The sequence below is a fragment of the Hylobates moloch genome, unplaced genomic scaffold, assembly GCF_009828535.3.
Source record: "Hylobates moloch isolate HMO894 unplaced genomic scaffold, HMol_V3 SCAFFOLD_4, whole genome shotgun sequence".
NCBI lineage: Eukaryota > Metazoa > Chordata > Mammalia > Primates > Hylobatidae > Hylobates > Hylobates moloch.
In genome coordinates this window covers 138919006-138937498 of record NW_026652279.1, presented here as the reverse complement: position 1 = coordinate 138937498, position 18493 = coordinate 138919006, and the positions used below count along the sequence as shown (strand labels likewise).

The following is an 18493-nucleotide window of genomic DNA, read 5'->3' as shown; positions in this document are numbered from 1 at the left end:
GGAAAGCAACTCAGCTTTCATCTGTTAGCTATCTGAGGTTTCTTATTCTCTAAGGGTTTGCTATTCCATAACCAAAGGGAGAATATCTGCATTCACGGGAGAGAAGCTATCCAAGTTCTAAAATGTGCTCATTTCTGGTATTTAGAAATATGAGAGGTTTTGAAGTTATCTCCAAACTGTGATTTAAAATGGTTGATTCTGGGATTTTAAAATATAGAAACTTGCCATGCTATGTTTCTGGTCTGTGAAATCCTAAACTGCTTTTCTCTACACATAGGCCTATTTCCTTTTCAAGCACTGCAATGACAGTCTTGCTTCTGGAGTTGCTCAGGCACTCAAGCACAGCAACCCTGTCGGCAGGGGTCACTTCCAGGAAAGAAGTGATAATGAGCTTGGTCCAGCTGGGCTGCTGGAAGCCAGTCCCTGAGCAGCGGGGGAGATGAGTGTTTGGGGTTGCCTCTTAAGGCTAAGGGACCTGAGAGCATCTGTGAGAAGGGAGGGATGTGGTGCTGAATAGTTATAACTTTCTAAGAGGATTTGGGGTTTTTATAATGAGATTTTTTTTTTTTTTTTTTTTTTTTTTTTTTTAAAGAAGAAGGAAAAAAGGAGCATGCATTTTGGAGTAAAGCTCAAACCAGAAGTAAAGAGCTCTAGCAAACTCATATATGGGGCTTAACACACCAGGCAGGGTGTTAATCCTCCTTTCCTTCAGAATATGAGGCTCCTTCTCTTCAAATTTCACTCAGGGTTCAAGTCAAGCCCATGCTACAGAGTGCATGTTCTCTCTTGTTTTCAAATGCCATTCTACTGAGTCTACACTTCCTCCCATACTTAAGTAGCCAACAGGCCTATTGTCCCTTCCTGGTAGTCCCAGAAACCAGAAAAAAATCACGCCAAGCTGAAGGCCTGTCACCTGTCTCTCCCGGAACCAAAGCATTGGGCTGTATTTGCAACCCACACCCCTCTAGACCTCTTCAGATTCTACAAGTGTCTATCATCACCACCATACTGGCCTCTTTCTACCTATATTGGTCCTATATTAGACCTATATTGTTGACTGACAGCTTATCTATTATATCAAGTACCTTGTCGATCAACTCAAGGTCAAAAACAGCCTCAGCAGTTACTTGTGATTTAATTCATACTCAAAGTTTTGTTGCATGTCAGCTAGGGGTCAGTTACCATGACAGATTCTAGAAAGAGGACATAGCCCTGGTCTTGAAGGGGCACAGTCTGTTGAGGGAGACAGACAAATCTATAGGCATCTACTATGTCAAGGTGCTATAAGACATAGCAGTCACAGCCAAGACATCCCAGAAGAGGTATCAGATGACTCTGGAAGTAGGGAATGGGGACAAGAAAAGGGATGTGGGAAGAGCATTTTGAGCAGAGCAAGCAACAAATGCAAAGGACCAAAGGCAAGAGAAGGCAGATCAAGTGTCAACACTCTGTAAGTAGCACATGGGTAAAAAGAAAAAATATGAAATTCACATAGGCAGCTCTACTCAACAGACTTCAGGCCCTTAAAAAATGGAGAAACATGGCTGGGCGCAATGGTTCATGCCTGTAACTCTAGCATTTTGGGAGGCCAAGGCAGGTGGATCACCTGAGGTCAGGAGTTTGAGACCAGCCTGGCCAACATGATGAAACCCTGTCTCTACTAAAAATGCAAAAATTGGCCAGGCGTGGTGGTGGGCGCCTATAATCCCAGCTACTCGGGAGGCTGAGGCATGAGAATCACCTGAATCTTGGGGGGCAGAGGTTGCAGTGAGCTGAGATAGTGGCACTGCACTCCAGCCTGGGCAAAAGAGTGAAACTCCATTTCAAAAAAAAAAAAAAAAAAATGTGTAGAAACATGATACAGTCAACCCAATGTTTCCCAAAATATAATTATTTGAAGCAAATACACACTTAGGGCCAGTATTATAACCTGTTGACAATAGGGACGTAAGTAAAACAAAGGGCAGGAAATTTGCTCTATGTCTAACTAGAGTATGTGGGACCCTCCTGACTATTTTCTGTTGATTAGTGACAGAGTGGTGTCAACCCAGACCATGATTTTAGGGTGAGACTATGGTGGGTCCAGAACAGAGGTGGGAAGAACAGATTCAATATACTCTATTTCCTTCTATAGTCACACTTAGAGTTAAGCCTAGAAAGGCTTAACTGTCTAAGAACATCAGGTTAGACAGCTTGATTTTGCTGTGTTTGTGGGTCAGCAAAAGGCTCTCTCAAGCACCTGAGAGTTTGAAGATAAGAGAACATGCTGAGTCATCTGCAGGGCAGCACTTCCTCTTGCGCACTGGTTAAGAGAGTCCTGTTTGTTCACAAAAGAGGCACTGAGGGAGCCACCAGTTGGCATACGCAGCAGGAGGTCAGGAAGTCAACACAGTGCGGAAATTAAGAGAGGGACTTTACAACAACTCTGAATTAGCAGAAAATATTTATGATTGCCATGTCCTCAGCCACCATGGTTATTGGGCCTTACTTGGACCACCTATGCAAGACTATAAGCCAGAGAGGGACAGACAGGACAAAGGAAAAATGCAAGCAGAAAGAAGCAAAGGATAAAAGAATTCAACTAATCCTCTTGGGTCAGACAAAAAAAATTAATCATAGCACTTATGGTTTTGACAGGACTGATTCTCAATTGCCAAGCATAAACCAATGTTTGCTTAGATTAATACACTCTAAGTAATTTACTTACCGGAATTCCTAGTCACTAGAAAACTTCTGAGCACACTTAAGTTTCAAACATACCTAGAGCAGATGCTGCCCTCCTGAGGACTGTAGTGATATTGCTGATTGTCTTGTAATAATTTTAAATAAACTGAAGATTACCCCCAGGTGTGTACCCATTTGCATCTATAAGTCCATATTGATTTATTCAGAAAAAACTTTTTTGCATAAATATATTTTAGTGTTTTTTCTGTAAAGAAAAATATTTCCAGATTACTAATTGAAACATGTGTCCATTAAGACTGTTTTTCCTGTCATGAATCATAAAATCCATTTTGTGAAATCTTATTTCATGAGTCATAATCAGATTTTTTTAAAAAAAAGATATAAAATAAAACATAAAAGAATAAGTAGAAAACATTAGAAGGGGTCCCACAGACCGTTAACATGACCTGTGTGCACCAGGATATGGTCATCATGAAGTATAAGGAATGTAAGACTTGACTGATGGGATCACGTGAATGCATGCCTTAGCTAAGAAGTGGCATGTGATCCTTTCCTCACTAGTATCTCGTTTGATTTGCTGGCCTGTGATAGTTAATTCAACCATCAACATAATGGAACAGTGTGGTAGGCAGGATTCTAAGGTGGCTCCCAGGATCACTGCCTCTTAGTGTGCACGCTTTGTAACTCCCTCCTAAGTGCAGGCTGAACGGGGGCATATGATAGAATTTGACTCCCTTGATTGGGTTACTAATCTGTTGATTTTTTGATCAACCAAAATGGAGAGCATCCCTGTGGGCCAAATCTAAACAAGTCAGATTTATTTTATTATTATTATTATTATTATTATTATTATTATTATTATTATTATTTTGAGACGGAGTCTCACTCTGTCGCCCAGGCTGGAGTGCAGTGGGACGATCTCACTCACTGCACCCTCCACCTCCTGGGTTCAAGCGATTCTCCTGCCTCAGCCTCCTGAGTAGATGGGACTACAGGTGCACGCCACCATGCCTGGCTAATTTTTGTATTTTTTGGTAGAGACGGAGTTTCACCACGTAGGCCAGGATGGTCTCAGTCTCTTGATCTCGTGATCCATCCGCCTCAGCCTCCCAAAGTGCTGAGATTACAGGCGTGAGCCACCGAGCCTGGCCACAAGTCAGATTTTAAAAGGGCCTGGGTCTCTCCAGAAAGTTGTGAAGCATAAGAGGGCATTAGGGCCCAGCGCGGTGGCTCACGCCTGTAATCCCAGCACTTTGGGAGGCCGAGGAGGGCGGATCACGAGGTCAGGAGATCGAGACCACGGTGAAACCCCGTCTCTACTAACAATACAAAAAATTAGCCGGGCGTAGTGGCGGGCGCCTGTAGTCCCAGCTACTCGGAAAGGCTGAGGCAGGAGAATGGCGTGAACCTGGGAGGCGGAGCTTGCAGTGAGCCGAGATTGTGCCACTACACTCCAGCCTGGGGGATAGAGTGAGACTCCATCTCAAAAAAAAAAAAAGAGGGCATTAGGAGAGGCCACGGGAAAAAGTACTGTTGGAGATTGCTAGGACCTGAGCTGACCCCCCACAGAACAAGGGCCTCAGTCCTACAGCTCAAGGAACTGAATTCTGCCAACAATAGGAATGAACTTGGAAGACGACCCCCAGCTTCAAAAACGAAGGCAGTTCATCTGACATTTTGATTTCAGCCTTGTGACCCAAAGTAGAAAACCCTGTCCAGCCAAAACTGGACTTTTGGCCCACAGACACTATGAAATCATAAATTTGTTGTTCTAAGCCCCTAAATTTGTGGTAACTTGTTATGCAGCCATAGAAAACTAATGCAATTAATGTTCCACAATGTAATTTTGTATTTCACAATTAACCGTGAAACAAAATGCAGCATAACTTTATCCTCTGCAAAAACGTTGAGACTTTCCACTAGTTTGAGTGATGAACTTTCAGTATTACTACAGGATGCCTCTTTCAACATTTCCTAAGTTCTTGACAATTGTTACTTTTTCATTATAATAGTTCAATTATCTTTCAAAATGACTTTGTTATTAGAAGGAAAAAGAAAAATGACATGCAAAGTACAAAGGCATGATCAAGTTCAAGTTTAACTGCTGGATCTAAAAGTGCAAATAGTGTATTAAGAAAAGTGTTGACTCTACTTATGAAACTTTTAATTTATTTGAACACCATCCTTAAAAAGGGCAAGATTTTATAATATTATATAATATTTGTTTTACTGATTATGCAATGTAATGACAGACCTATGCACATACTTTTTAAACTGTTCTTCAAATTAAAGCTTACATGCTTCAAAATTGAGATATCTGAAAGTACAAAATATTGAATTTATTAATAAGTCCCTTGAATATTATTTAAAAAGAAAAATAGTGAAGCTTGGCACTATTTCGTAGCTATTCTACAACTATTAGAAAGCCTCATATTAAAATAGGACTGACAGATTGATTATCTGATAAGCTTGACTACGTGGAAAAGAAGTGTTTTACAGAGTCATGCGGAATGTAAAAACCATACCTGCAAGCTCAAAGAAATCTAAGACTCTTTTGTTAAATGAAGCAGTTATTAACTCCAGGAAAATATATGAAATCAATGAATGATGTTTTGACCAAAATCTTATTTATATTGGGAAAGCAAAGGGAACTTCATACAAGAGAGCTATAGTAGACATGAGTACTGGCCACCAGTATTTCCAAGTCTCTCCTCCTTGCTGGACATAGGAGATTATGTTTCCCTGCTTCCTTTGCAGTCATGTGACTGGTGGTGGTAATAAACAGTTATAGGAGATGACACGTGTCCGTTTTAGTCTGAAGCACGAGGGACCTAGTTGGTGCTCTATTTTACATATTCTCTCTCCCTGCTGTTATAAACCCTGGCACCTTATGTTGCTACCAGAAGGATTTACTATAGGGAAGAGTTATAAGGTAGAGTGACTACATAAAGCAAGCCCACTTCTGCCCTCTATCAGACGTAGACCACAATGGAGAAATAGTTGTTTTTAACCTGAGATTTGGGGATTATTTCTTACTGCAAGACCATGTACACCAGGAATTGGCAAACTCTTTCTGAAAACCGTAAGTGAGTATTTTAGGCTTTGCAGGCCACAGTCTCTGTTACATATGACTTTTTTTCAACAACTCTATAAAAATATAAAAATCACCCTTAGCTTGTAACAAAAGAGTAGGCTGTGGGTGGAATCTGGCCCATGGACCATAGTTTGTGACCAAGTTCTAGATAACTGTGGGGAGGATTATCAGGGGACTGCCAGCTTTCTCAAAAGCTGAGATGGCAGCTTCAACACAGGAGGACTGGGAATTCACACCCCTCAGGAACATCCTCAACCTTGACTGACGGGAGGAGGTGTATACATACCTCAGCTCCTGAGCAGGCTAGCCCTGACGTGTGCATTTATGTCTCAGAATTTTCTTGTAGAATTTTCCAGTTGCCCACAGTGCTAACTTGCTTAATAAGTCTTCTTTATTGCCAGTTTTCCCAGTTCTTCCTCAATTCCCCACCCACCTATGATATTTCCTGCACCTTCCAATTAAACTACTTACCCTTGTCTCAGGATCCACTTTGGAGCAAACCAAACTAACATACCTATACTTAGGAATATAATCATTAATGCAGGAAATTGAATGTTTCTATGACTAAAATGTAAAATGTGTGCTACTTAGCAGTTGAGCAGGGGGGCATTAGGAAAATGGTATCAGAAGCAGAAAGCAGTGACTCACGTTCTGCCACGGTAAGCATCTGGTAAAGTCGTTGCTTGTAACATCTTAGTCTGTGAGACTGTGGGAGAGCAGACCACAAGCCCTCACTCACACTAACCCTTGGATGTGATGTGCACTAAAAAGAATCTGCCAAGCACAAACCACCAAATTGGCTTAGCTCTGTTAAAACCAAGTCTTTCATCTATACTCCTGTCTTCATGCCCCTCCTGTATTTTCCTTTCAGTCTATCCACTGTTTAAGGGGTGAACACAATCATCTCCATGGTGGATATGGTGCTTCTCTGAGCATGTCTCTCTGCATAGCACAGGGGAAAAAAAAAAGCTAAAAATCACATCTATCAAACTTCTTTTCTGCAAGGATTCCAGATGTGACTTAGGGTGCACCCATCACTATTGCAGGAAAAGTGACATTTCCTCAGTTTATGATGTTTCTGTTGGCAAGCACAGCCATGAAGACATTGCCTTTACTGTGTGGCAGCCTTGGCAGAGGTCCCCACATATGGTCCATGACTTTCCTGGGTGGGACAGGTGGGACATGTGACCTATCCACTTTCTGTTCGTGCAAATGTGGCAGACATGATGATGCAGCCATGATGCTGCTTCCTGATCCCTGGACCACAGTTAGTGCAGTGTGTTAGTGGAGCCAATGGTTCCCATGGCAGCTTCAGATTCCCCACGTCCCTGTCTCTGGCCACGTTAGCAGATCCCCTGGCAGGCCAGATCTGTGCTGCTATGCTACCGGCTGTTCTCAGAGGCCACCCTAATTGGGCCCGCCAGTCCTCCCAGTGATCTTGTAGACACTGAATTCCTCTACCAAATTCTACTTATGTTAAAGGATGCAAAATTATAGCTAGATAGAAGGAATCAGTTCTGGTGTTCTGTAACACTGTAGGATAACTATAGTTAACAATAATATATTTTTATATAGTTTCAAATAGTTAGCAGGAGGATAGTGAATGTTTTGCAACACAAAGAAATGATAAATGTTTGAGATCATGGATATGCTAATTACCCTGATCTGATAGGTACTGAAACACCACCAGGTACCCCCTGAATACGTACATTTATTTATCACTTATAAAAATAAAAATAGAGCAGGCAAGGTCACTCATGCCTGTAATCTCAGCACTTTGGGAGGTGGAGGTGGTAGGATCACTTGAGGTCAGGAGTTCAAGACCAACCTGGATAACACAGCCAGACATTGTCTCTACAAAAAAAAAGGTTAAAATTAAATGGGTATGGTGGAGTGTGCCTTTAGTCCCAGCCACTCAAAAGGCTGAGGTGGGAAGATCACTTGAGCCCAGGAGGTTGAGGTTGCAGTGAGCCACAGTTGTATCACTGCACTCCAGCCTGGGGTGACAGAGCAAGATCCTCTCTCTCAAAAATAATAATATAAATGAAAAAAATTAATTAAAAAAATTCTGCCTTAAAAAAATTCTGCCTTAAAAAAGCTAATTAGTGCTACCTGCACTGAGCCTGGCTAACATAGAATTAGGTATCATTCTTGCCTTCACATCTTCCCTCAGGGAGATCTAGCTCCCCACTCCTACTTTGCATGAGCTACAAGGCCCTCCCCACATTGGCTCCTGCTCAGCCTTCGGCTTTGTTTCTTACAGCACTTCCTTATACCCTACAATGCAGCTAAATTAAACCAATCCTTGATTGACCTAGAATGGCAACAAAAGCCAAAATTGACAAATGGGATCTAATTAAACTAAAGAGCTTCTGCACAGCAAAAGAAACTACCAGCAGAGTGAACAGGCAACCTACAGAATGGGAGAAAATGTTTGCAACTTACTCATCTGACAAAGGGCTAATATCCAGAATCTACAATGAACTCAAACAAATTTACAAGAAAAAAACAAACAACCCCATCAAAAAGTGGGCGAAGGACATGAACAGACACTTCTCAAAAGAAGACATTTATGCAGCCAAAAAACACATGAAAAAATGCTCATCATCACTGGCCATCAGAGAAATGCAAATCGAAACCACAATGAGATACCATCTCACACCAGTTAGAATGGCCATCATTAAGAAGTCAGGAAACAACAGGTGCTGGAGAGGATGTGGAGAAACAGGAACACTTTTATATTGTTGGTGGGACTGTAAACTAGTTAACCATTGTGGAAGTCGATGTGGCGAATCCTCAGGGATCTAGAACTAGAAATACCATTTGACCCAGCCATCCCATTACTGGGTATATACCCAAAGGACTATAAATCATGCTGCTATAAAGACACATGCACACGTATGTTTGCTGCGGCACAATTCACAATAGCAAAGACTTGGAACCAACCCAAATGTCCAACAATGATAGACTGGATTAAGAAAATGTGGCACATACACACCATGGAATACTATGCAGCCATAAAATATGATGAGTTCATGTCCTTTGTAGGGACATGGATGAAACTGGAAAACATCATTCTCAGTAAACTATCGCAAGGACAAAAAACCAAACACCGCATGTTCTCACTCACAGGTGGGAATTGAACAATGAGAACTCATGGACACAGGAAGGGGAACATCACACTCCGGGGACTGTTGTGGGTTGGGGGGAGAGGGGAGGGACAGCATTAGGAGATATACCTAATGCTAAATGACGAGTTAATGGGTGCAGCAAACCAACACGGCACATGGATACATATGTAACAAATCTGCACATTGTGCACATGTACCCTAAAACCTAAAGTATAATAATACAAAAAAAAAAAAAGAAATGTAACTTCAATTCCTTGCACACACCATTCCTTTGTACATACTGCTCTCTCTGCGAGGAGTGTCCACTGGCCTTGTGCCTGCTTCCACTCTTGGCTCTCTTTAATTTATTCTCATATAAAGGTAGAGTTAGTTTTTAATTTGCTCGACTCATTCCTTTTGAACTGCCTTCAAATCCAACTTCTGCCACTTAAGAGCTCTGCGTCCTGGCATAAGTTAACCTTTCTGCACCTGGGTCTCCCCATCTTTGAAATGGAGATAATAATAGTATTTACTTCCATAAGGCTGTGTGAGGATCACATAAGTAAAATATTCTAAAGGGCTACACAGAGTATCTGGCACACAGGAAAAGCATTATGAGTGCTAGTATTATTAAGAAATCATTTCCCATTGAATTTGAAATAAAGCTCAAAGTGCTTCATGTAGCCTTTAGGTTCCACAGGATTTTCCCTCTGCTTCTTCCTCCAACTCAGCTCTTACCTCTTTCCCCTTAGCCAGGGCTGGCTTCACGGTGTGCCACCTACACAGTATGCAGGGACCCATGCTTAGGAGAGTCCCAGGCTTGGTTTAATACTCCACTGTCACCATCCTGAAATTCTTCATATGTTTTCAACAAGGGGCCCTGCCTTTTCATTTTGTGCTAGGTCCCACAAACGATGTAGCCAGTCCTGACACCAGCACACTGAGGTCCCGCCATCCCAGTCTTCCGTTGATCCTTCAAACACCCCAAAATATTCCCCTCCTGTGCCTGGAAAAATCTTTCTCCTTCTCTTCACTTGATTAACTCCTGTAAATTTTCAGTTTAAATATCCATTTCTCAGAAGAGAAGGTCCCAAGAATGATTATTTGAATGGAGTACCTTCAGAGAACCCCAAATGAAATAATCCTTTTTCTCTTCCTCTCATTCCCTACCATTCTATATCTCAGCTCCTACTTTTTCCTTTGTAGAAAGGAAATAGTATTTTGCTTATTTGATTTGAACCTTTCTCACTAGAATCAGGAATGTAATTTCCATGATAGGAATCATGCCTGACTAATTGGCTATTACATCCTCTGCATCTAGCACAAAACCTAACAAATAGTAGACCCTCAATAAATATTTGTTGAATGGATAAACTCAGAGCCTAGTTTAAAATAAAATAATAACACTTAAGTTACCTGGAAAACCTTCTGATCCCATCAAAGTTGATCATTCCCTCTGTCCCAAAACCACTCTGTGTATCTTTTTCTATCTTTTGTCGACACAGTGCTGCATTGTTTATATGACTGTTTTCTCTGAATTTCAGAGAGCCTAAAAGTCTGTATATGATCTCTTCTCCCCAGTCTCAGGCTGCCACTTCAATTGCACATACATAGATTAGGTATACCACTAAGGGTCCTTATACTGCCTAGAAGAATGGTAAAGATAAAGATAAATGCAGATGCAAATTGTAATTTCTTGGGTGACTACTAAAAGAATAGCAAAAGACAATTAAGGCATAATTTTCAAACTAGTAGGAAATTAAAACAGAATGATAAAGCAAACTAAAGTAAGACTAAAATGGAAACCAAAGGAACAGACACAACAAACAGAAAGCTCATAAAAAGGTGATAGATTGAAATCTAAATATGTCAGTGATTATTTTAAATACTAATGGTTTAAATGCTGAAGTTGAGTCAACAATGTTCATACTAGATTTTAAAAAAAATCAACAAACTATATGATGCTTAACATAAGAATTCTAAAAGTTTGAAAGTAAAAGATTTAAAAATATACATTATACATTATATAAGCACTAAAAGAAAGCTGATGTGTTTAAAATTTAAAGTATTAACATAGCCTTGATATCAGAAAAGTAGATTTCAAGACATTAAAAAGAGATAAAGAATAGTTCCACTGATAATAGGTCTACTTTGCCAGGAAGATAAAACATGTTAAATATGTATACAACAAAGTTATATGGTGTATGTCAAAAAACATAAAGCAAATTTGACAGAACTGTAAGGGGGAACAGTTACATTCACCATTACAGAGGGAGGTTTTATCACAACTCTTGGAAATAGAGTAAGTATATACAACATCAGATTGTAAAACATGACTTGATCTGAACTCTAATTCCTGAAGGCTTCACCAGAGATTTATCACATATTTAAGGGAAAAATAATTCCAATATTACACAAATTCTTCCAGATAGAAAAAGACAAAATATCCCCAACTCACTCTGTGAGATTAACGCTATTATCATTCCAAAGCTTAATAGAGACAGTTTTTAAAAAAATTATGGGCCAATTTTATTCATAAAATTGGACAAAAATCCTAAGCATTAGAAAGTCAAATACATCTGTCTTTAAAAGAAAAACACGATCATGACTAAACTGGATTTATCTCAATAATTCAAAGTTGATTCAACATTCAAAAAAATCTGTGTTAAAGTCAGCATATTACCAGATTAAATGAGATAATCATTTTAATCTATTAATAATAGATTATTAATAAGATCATATTTTATAGATGCAGAAAAAATCTGTTAAAATTCACATTCTTTCACAATAAAATAATACTATTAGCAAATTTAAAACTAAGGGTAAAATAGAAAGCTTTTTTTCTGAAAATAGCAAAGAGAGAAAGATACCTATTATTTTATATTTAATATTGCATCAAAGACCATAGGCAAGAAAGAAAAAAATATACAAATAGGAAAGGAAGAAATAATCTAATATCCATATGTTTGACTGTATGTACAGATACAGTTTCTATGTATTCTAAAGATAAGTTAATATAAACCAACATACATTTAAGGTTGTTGAATAAAACATTAAAAAGAAACCACTAGAGATAAAATTTTTTAAAATATCATTTACAATAGCATAAAAAATCAAATACTTAGAAATTAATCTGGCAAGATTTATCCATAGAAAACCTATACAATTTTAATAAGAGATTTAAGGATATTTGAATCAGTAAGAGGTAGACCATATTCACGAATTATAAGACTTGAAATTGTAAAGATTAAATTTCCCCCAAATTGAATGCAATCCCAATCAAAATTCCAATAGGATATTTTTCTTGAACTTGACCCGCTTGCTCAAAAATGTATATGGAAATGCAAAGAGACAAGAACAGTCAAAACACTCTTAAGAGAAAACAAGGGAGTAGGATTGCTCTGCTATTTAGAAAATCTTATATAAGGCTACAGTGATTAAAACAATATGGCTCTGGTGCAAAAATAGACAATTCCAAAACAGACAAATATAAAGCTATGACAAAGAGCAGTGGGGGTAAGGATGAAGTTTTCAGTGTTACTAGGACAATTAAATATGCACATGGAAAATATAAAATAAATTGTAACCCTACCTTGTACAATATACAAAGATCAAATCCAGGTAGATTATAAATTTATAGGAGAAAAGTAAAATAACAAAACTTCTAGAATAAAGGAGAATGTATTCACGATCCTAGGGTAAGGAAATACTCCTTAAATACGACACAAAAGAGTAACCTTAAAAAATGGCAAATTGTACTATATTAAAACAATTCTATTCATCAAAACACTCTATTAAGGGAATTAAAAGTCATGCTACATAGTGGGAAGATATTTTTATAACACATATAACTGAAAAAAGGACTATAGCAGAATATATGAAGAACTACTGCAATTAGCAAGAAAATCCCAAAAGAAAAATAAGCAAAAGATCCGAACAGGAATCCCTCTAATAAATGAATGAAAAGGAAAAGGTATTGGTCTTACTGGCAACCAGGGAAATGCAAATTAAAACCACAAGGAGACATTGCTATACACCTACAGATTAAAAAGTTAAAGACTAACAATATCAAGGATGTACAGCAAGGATATACTGGAATTCTCATACGCTGCTGGCAAAAAAGTAATATTATACAGTTATTTTGGAAATTGGTTGGGATTATCTGGTAAAGTTAATGGCAATGTTTTACAGGCAGCTTCTATAATTAAGATGGTCCCAATAATCCTTACCTCCAGCATTCACATTTTTACGTCATTCTCTCCCCACGAATAAGGGCTGGACCCAGTGGCTGGCTTCTAATGAAGAGAGTACGGCAAAAGTGATGAGACCTCACTTTCAGGATTACGTTTAAAAGGCCTTAATTTCCATCTTGTTGTATCATTCTGATGAAGCAAGATGCTACTTTTTGACCTGCCCAAGGAGAGGTCCACACCACAAGAGACTGTGAGCGCAGTTTCTGTTGACAGCACACAAGGAAATGGGTTCCGCCAACAACCACAAAAGTGAACTTGAAGCAGATTCTTCCACAAGCAAGCTTGAGATGACTGTATCCTTGTAAGAAACACTAAGCCAGAGACCCCAGCTAAGCCATAGCCAGATGCCAGACCCACAGAAACTGAGATAATATTGTTTTAAACCACTAAGTCTTGTGCTAACTTGTTACACAGCATTAGCTTACTATGCTAGATTGTCTGTATTAACCCAACACTACAACTCCCTTCCACATCGGAGAACAGAGCATCCTCTTTCCTGTATGAGTTCCAGATTGTTATCCGTGCTATCTCCTTTGAGCAACTCACATGAGATAAAGGGCCTAAGTGCCCTAGATCTCAGTCCTGAGTCCTCTCCTATCTACCTGAACTCATTTTGGTGATCTCCGCAAGAACCATGGCTTTTTGAACCTTCTCCCAGCCATAGCCTTCCCCATATCTGTTGTAGGAGCTCTGTCCTCCTAGTTGATCAGCCCAAAACCCTTGGAGTTTTTCCTCAATTGCTAACACAGCTCATCTAATCCAATGGTTCATCCAAACCAAATAAATCTTACGGTTTTATTTCTAGAATATATCTAAAAATCTGACTGCTTTACCATCTCAAATGCTACCACACTGGTTACCACACTGGTTCAATTCTTCATCATCTCATTTGAAAGACCGAAATACTTGAATTCATCCTGGTGGCATCTACACGTGACCTCCTACAATCCATCCTCACCAAGTGCCAGGTTAATGCTTTTTAAAATAAGTCAAATCTCATACTCTGCTGCCCAAACCCATGCAACAACTTCCTGTTTCAAAGTAAAGTCAAAGTCCATTTGTAGCCCACCATATCCTACCCGGCCTTGCCCCATCACCTTTCTGAACTTATCTCTATGGCTTTCCTCTTTGTTCCCTGTTTGCAGACACACTGGCCTCCTTGCTCTTCCTCGAACACACAGGCATGCTCCCCCTTACAGCCTTCACACAGGCTATTCCCTCTTTTTTTAGCAGCTTTTCTCAAAGGGAATTCTGCAAATCATCCAGAGGGCTCATTCAATAGATCTGGGATGATGCTTGAGAATATGAGCTTCTAACGAATTCTCAAAAGATGCTGCTGGTGTTAGAACTACACTTTGAAACCACTGCCCTGGGACATCCGCTATCTATAATGTATTAAATTCTTTCCTGTGCATTTAGAATAGTAATAGTTATAAAGCCTCCTGGGAAGAACTGTGAAAATAGTCACTACAACTATTTCATGTTCTGTAGAACTCCAGATGAAAAAGGTTGTGAAACATCCTCAGGACTAACTCTCCATCGTCAAGCCTTTGCTCGCACTAGCTCCTTAATGATATTGAAGCGGCATCGTTTGTCTGGGGAAACACCCTAGGTTCGTTGTCTCCCACTAAGAAAAATGAAGACCACAAGGTGTGGGTTTAAGAGCGGGAAGTTTAATAGGTGAAAGAAACAAAAGAAAAGCTCCCCCATGTAGAGGGAGGGGGATTCCGAATGGATCTCCCTGTTAGCAGCGGGATGCGGTTGGTTTTATAGAGGGGCTCGAGGAGGCGGTATCTGATTTACATAAGGCCCAGGGGATTGGTTGGACCAGGTGTGACATTTACATAGCCCTCGAAGACGCTGGCCATCCCACTCTAATCTTTTATTATACAGATGGGGTTTCTACCTGGCCAGCACCATGACACCTGCACGTATGGTGACAAGGAAAAGGGAAGAGAAAACCTCTATGTTGGATGCTTCTGGCATGGCTGCCGGCATTCACGTATGCAAACTTCCAGTTTGCTTATCTATGCTTGCAGCTTGATTTTTCAGGCTGCTTTTTTTTGTTAGAAAAGAAATGATTTGGGGGCTGCCTTTTCATTAAAGGAAAACCTTAACAAAGACTCCTGTACCCTAACTGCCTAAATAATTTAACTCCTATATTAATATCTACTGAGGTGATCCTTTTAATAGTATGATCTCTCCCCACCCCTATTTTCTCTTAACTCCTCTTGCCTTGATCTCCTCTTTTCCCCCACAGAACTTATGACCTAACCTGCAGTGATTTTCTTACCTGTTTATGGTTTATGTTCTCTCCCCAACAAGAATGTAAAAGCCAAGATGAAGGGATCTTTGTTATTTTATTGCAAGGGCTAAGCAGACTTTTTTTGAATATAAATCAAACATTTGAATGGAGAATGAACGAATCCTTTAATTTTCTCTGCAGAATAAAAAGTGATTTTTAAAAAAAAATACCAGCTACATGTGTTCACTGGAAGAGAGCATAGTTGTGGGGAAAAATAAGACTTTTGAGCCAGATAAACCTGGATTCAAAAGTTAGCTTCACTATTTACTAGCTAAATGTTTACCCAAGACTAATGTCACTAATATGGTTTGGATATTTTGTCCCCTCCAAATCTCATGTTGAAATGTAATCCCCAGAGTTGAAAGTGGGCTAGTGGGAGGTTTTTGGCTCATGGGGCAGATTCCCTCTTGAATGGCTTGGTGTCCTCCCCAGGGTAATATGTGCACACAAGAGCTCTAAAGAGCCTGGCACCTCTGCCCTCTCTCTCTTGTTTGCTCCCACCATCAGATACACTGACTTCCCCATTTGCCTTCTGCCATTATTGTAAACTTCCTGACCCTTCTTGGGAAGCTGTGCAAATGTTGGCACCATGCTTCCTGTACACTCTGCAGAACAGTGGGCCAGTTAAACCTCTTTTCTTTATAAATCACCCAGCCTCAGGTATTTCTTTATAGCAATGCAAAAAATAAATACAGAAAATTAGTACTGAGGAGTAGGGCATTGCTATAAATATACTTGAAGATGTGGAAGTGGCTTTAGAACAGGGTAACAGAGGTTAGAAGAGTTTGGAGGGCTAAAGACAGGAAGATGAGAAAAAGTTTGGGACTTCTTAGAAACTGATTGGAATGGTTATGACCAAAATGTCGATAGAGATAGGAAAGTGAAGGCCAGGCTGAGGAGGCCTTAAATGCAAATGAGGACCTTATTCGGAATTGGAGTAAAGATTCCCCCTTGTTGCTCCTTAGCAAAGAGCTTGCTGCATTGTGCCAATGTCCTAGGAATCTGTGGAAGGTTGAACTTAAGATGACTTAAGGTATCTGGCAGAAGTTTCTAAGCAGCAAAACATTCAAGAAGTGCTGTGGCTGCTTCTAACAGCCTATAATCAGATACAGAAGCAAAGAGATGACTTAAAAGTCAGAATATATATTTAAAAGGGAAGCAGAGTGTAAAATTTGGAAAAGTCAGCCAGATGCAGTGGCTCACGCCTTGTAATCCCAGCACTTTGGGAGGCTGAGGCGGGCAGATCAACCTGAGGTCAGGAATTCAAGAATAGCCTGGCCAACATGGCAAAACCCTGTCTCTGCTAAAAATACAAAAATTACCCAGTGTGGTGGTGCATGTGTGTAGTCCCAGCTACTCTACTCTGGAGGCTAAGGCAGGAGAATCACTTGAACCCAGGAGGTGGAGGTTGCAGTGAGCTGAGATCATGCCACTGCACTCTAGCCTGGACAACAGAGCAAGACTCTGTATAAAACAAAACAAAACAAAACAAAAAAATTGGAAAAGTCACAACCTGGCCCTGTGGTAGAGAAGGAATCCAAGTGGCCTGTGGAGTAACCACTGGAGAGATTAGCATGACTGAAAAAGAGCCAAGAGAATGGGGAAAAGGCCTCAAATGTATTTCAGAAATCTCTGAGGCAGCCCAATGCATCACATGCTCAGGAGGCCTATGGGGGAAGAATGGTTTAAAGGGCCAGGCCCAGGGCCCCACTGCACTGTTCAGTCTCAGGGTATTGTTCCCTGCATCCCGGCCACTCTGGCCCCAGCCTCGGCTCAAAGGGCCACAGGCACACCTTGGGCTGCCTCTTTAGAGGGCAAGTCATAAGCCTTGGTGGCTTCCACATGGTGTTAAGTCTGAAAGTACACAGAATGCAAGAGTGGAGGTGGCTTGGCAGCTTTCACCTAGATTTCAGTGGATGCATCAGAAAGCCTGGGTGGCCAGGCAGAAACCTGCCACAGAGGTAGAGCCCTCACAGCAGCCTCTACCAGGGCAGTGCTAAGAGGAAATGTAGAGTTGGAGGTCCCCCTGCAGAGTTGCCCCTGGGGATGGCCTAGTGGAGCTGTGGGAAGGGGGTTGCCATCCTTCAGACCCCAGAATGGTAAAGCCACTGGCAGTTTACATCCTGGGCCTGCAAAAGCTGCAAGCACTCAACTCCAGCCCATGAGGACAGCCACGTGAGCTGCACCCAGGAAAACCACAGAGGCAGAGCTGCCCAAGGCCTTGGGGGCCCACCCCTTTCACCAGTGTGTCCTAAATGGAGGACATGGAATCAAAGGAAATTATTTTGGATCTTTAAGATGTAATGACTACCATGCTGGGTTTCAGACTTCTGTGTGGCCTGTTGCCCCTTTCTTTTGGCCAATTTCTCCCTTTTGGAATGGAAATGTTTGCCCAATGCCTGTACCACCATTGTATCTTGGAAGTAAATAACTTGTTTTCATAATACAGGCTCATAGGTGGAAGGAGATGAGTTTCAGGTCAGACTTAGGACTTTGGACTTCATGTTGGAATGAATTAAAACTTTGGGGGACTGTTGGGAAGAGAAGATTACATTTTGCAATCCAAGGAGGGCATGAGACTTGGGGGTCGGGGCAGAACGATATGGTTTGTATATCTGTCCGCTCCAAATCTCATGTTGAAATGTGATCCCCAGTGTTGGAGGTGGGGCCTGGTGGAAGGTGATTGGATCAGGGGGACAGATCCCTCATGAATGGCTTAGTGCCATCCCCTGGGTGATAAGTGGGCTCTTGCTCTGAGTTCACACAAGATCTGGTTGTTTTTTAAAAAGTGTGGAAACCCCGCCCCATCCCTTGCTCTCACTCTCGCCATGTGATGCACTAGCTCCCCCTTTGCCTTCCGCCATGACTGTGAGCTTTCTGAGGCCTCACCAGAAGCCAAGCAGATGCTGGCACCATGCTTCCTGTACACCCTGTAGAACTATGAGCCAATTAAACCTCTTTTCTTCATAAATTACCCAGTCTCAGGTATTCCATTATAGTGATGCAAAAACTGACAAATAATCACCTCTGTGGGACTTAGTGTCTT

General features: G+C 40.7%; 1 protein-coding gene across 1 annotated transcript in view; it reads right to left on the bottom strand.

The window, feature by feature from the left end:
* Positions 1 to 18493, bottom strand: part of SLAIN1 (SLAIN motif family member 1) — a 114655-nt gene that overhangs the window by 27507 nt on the left and 68655 nt on the right. The window lies entirely within an intron of this gene.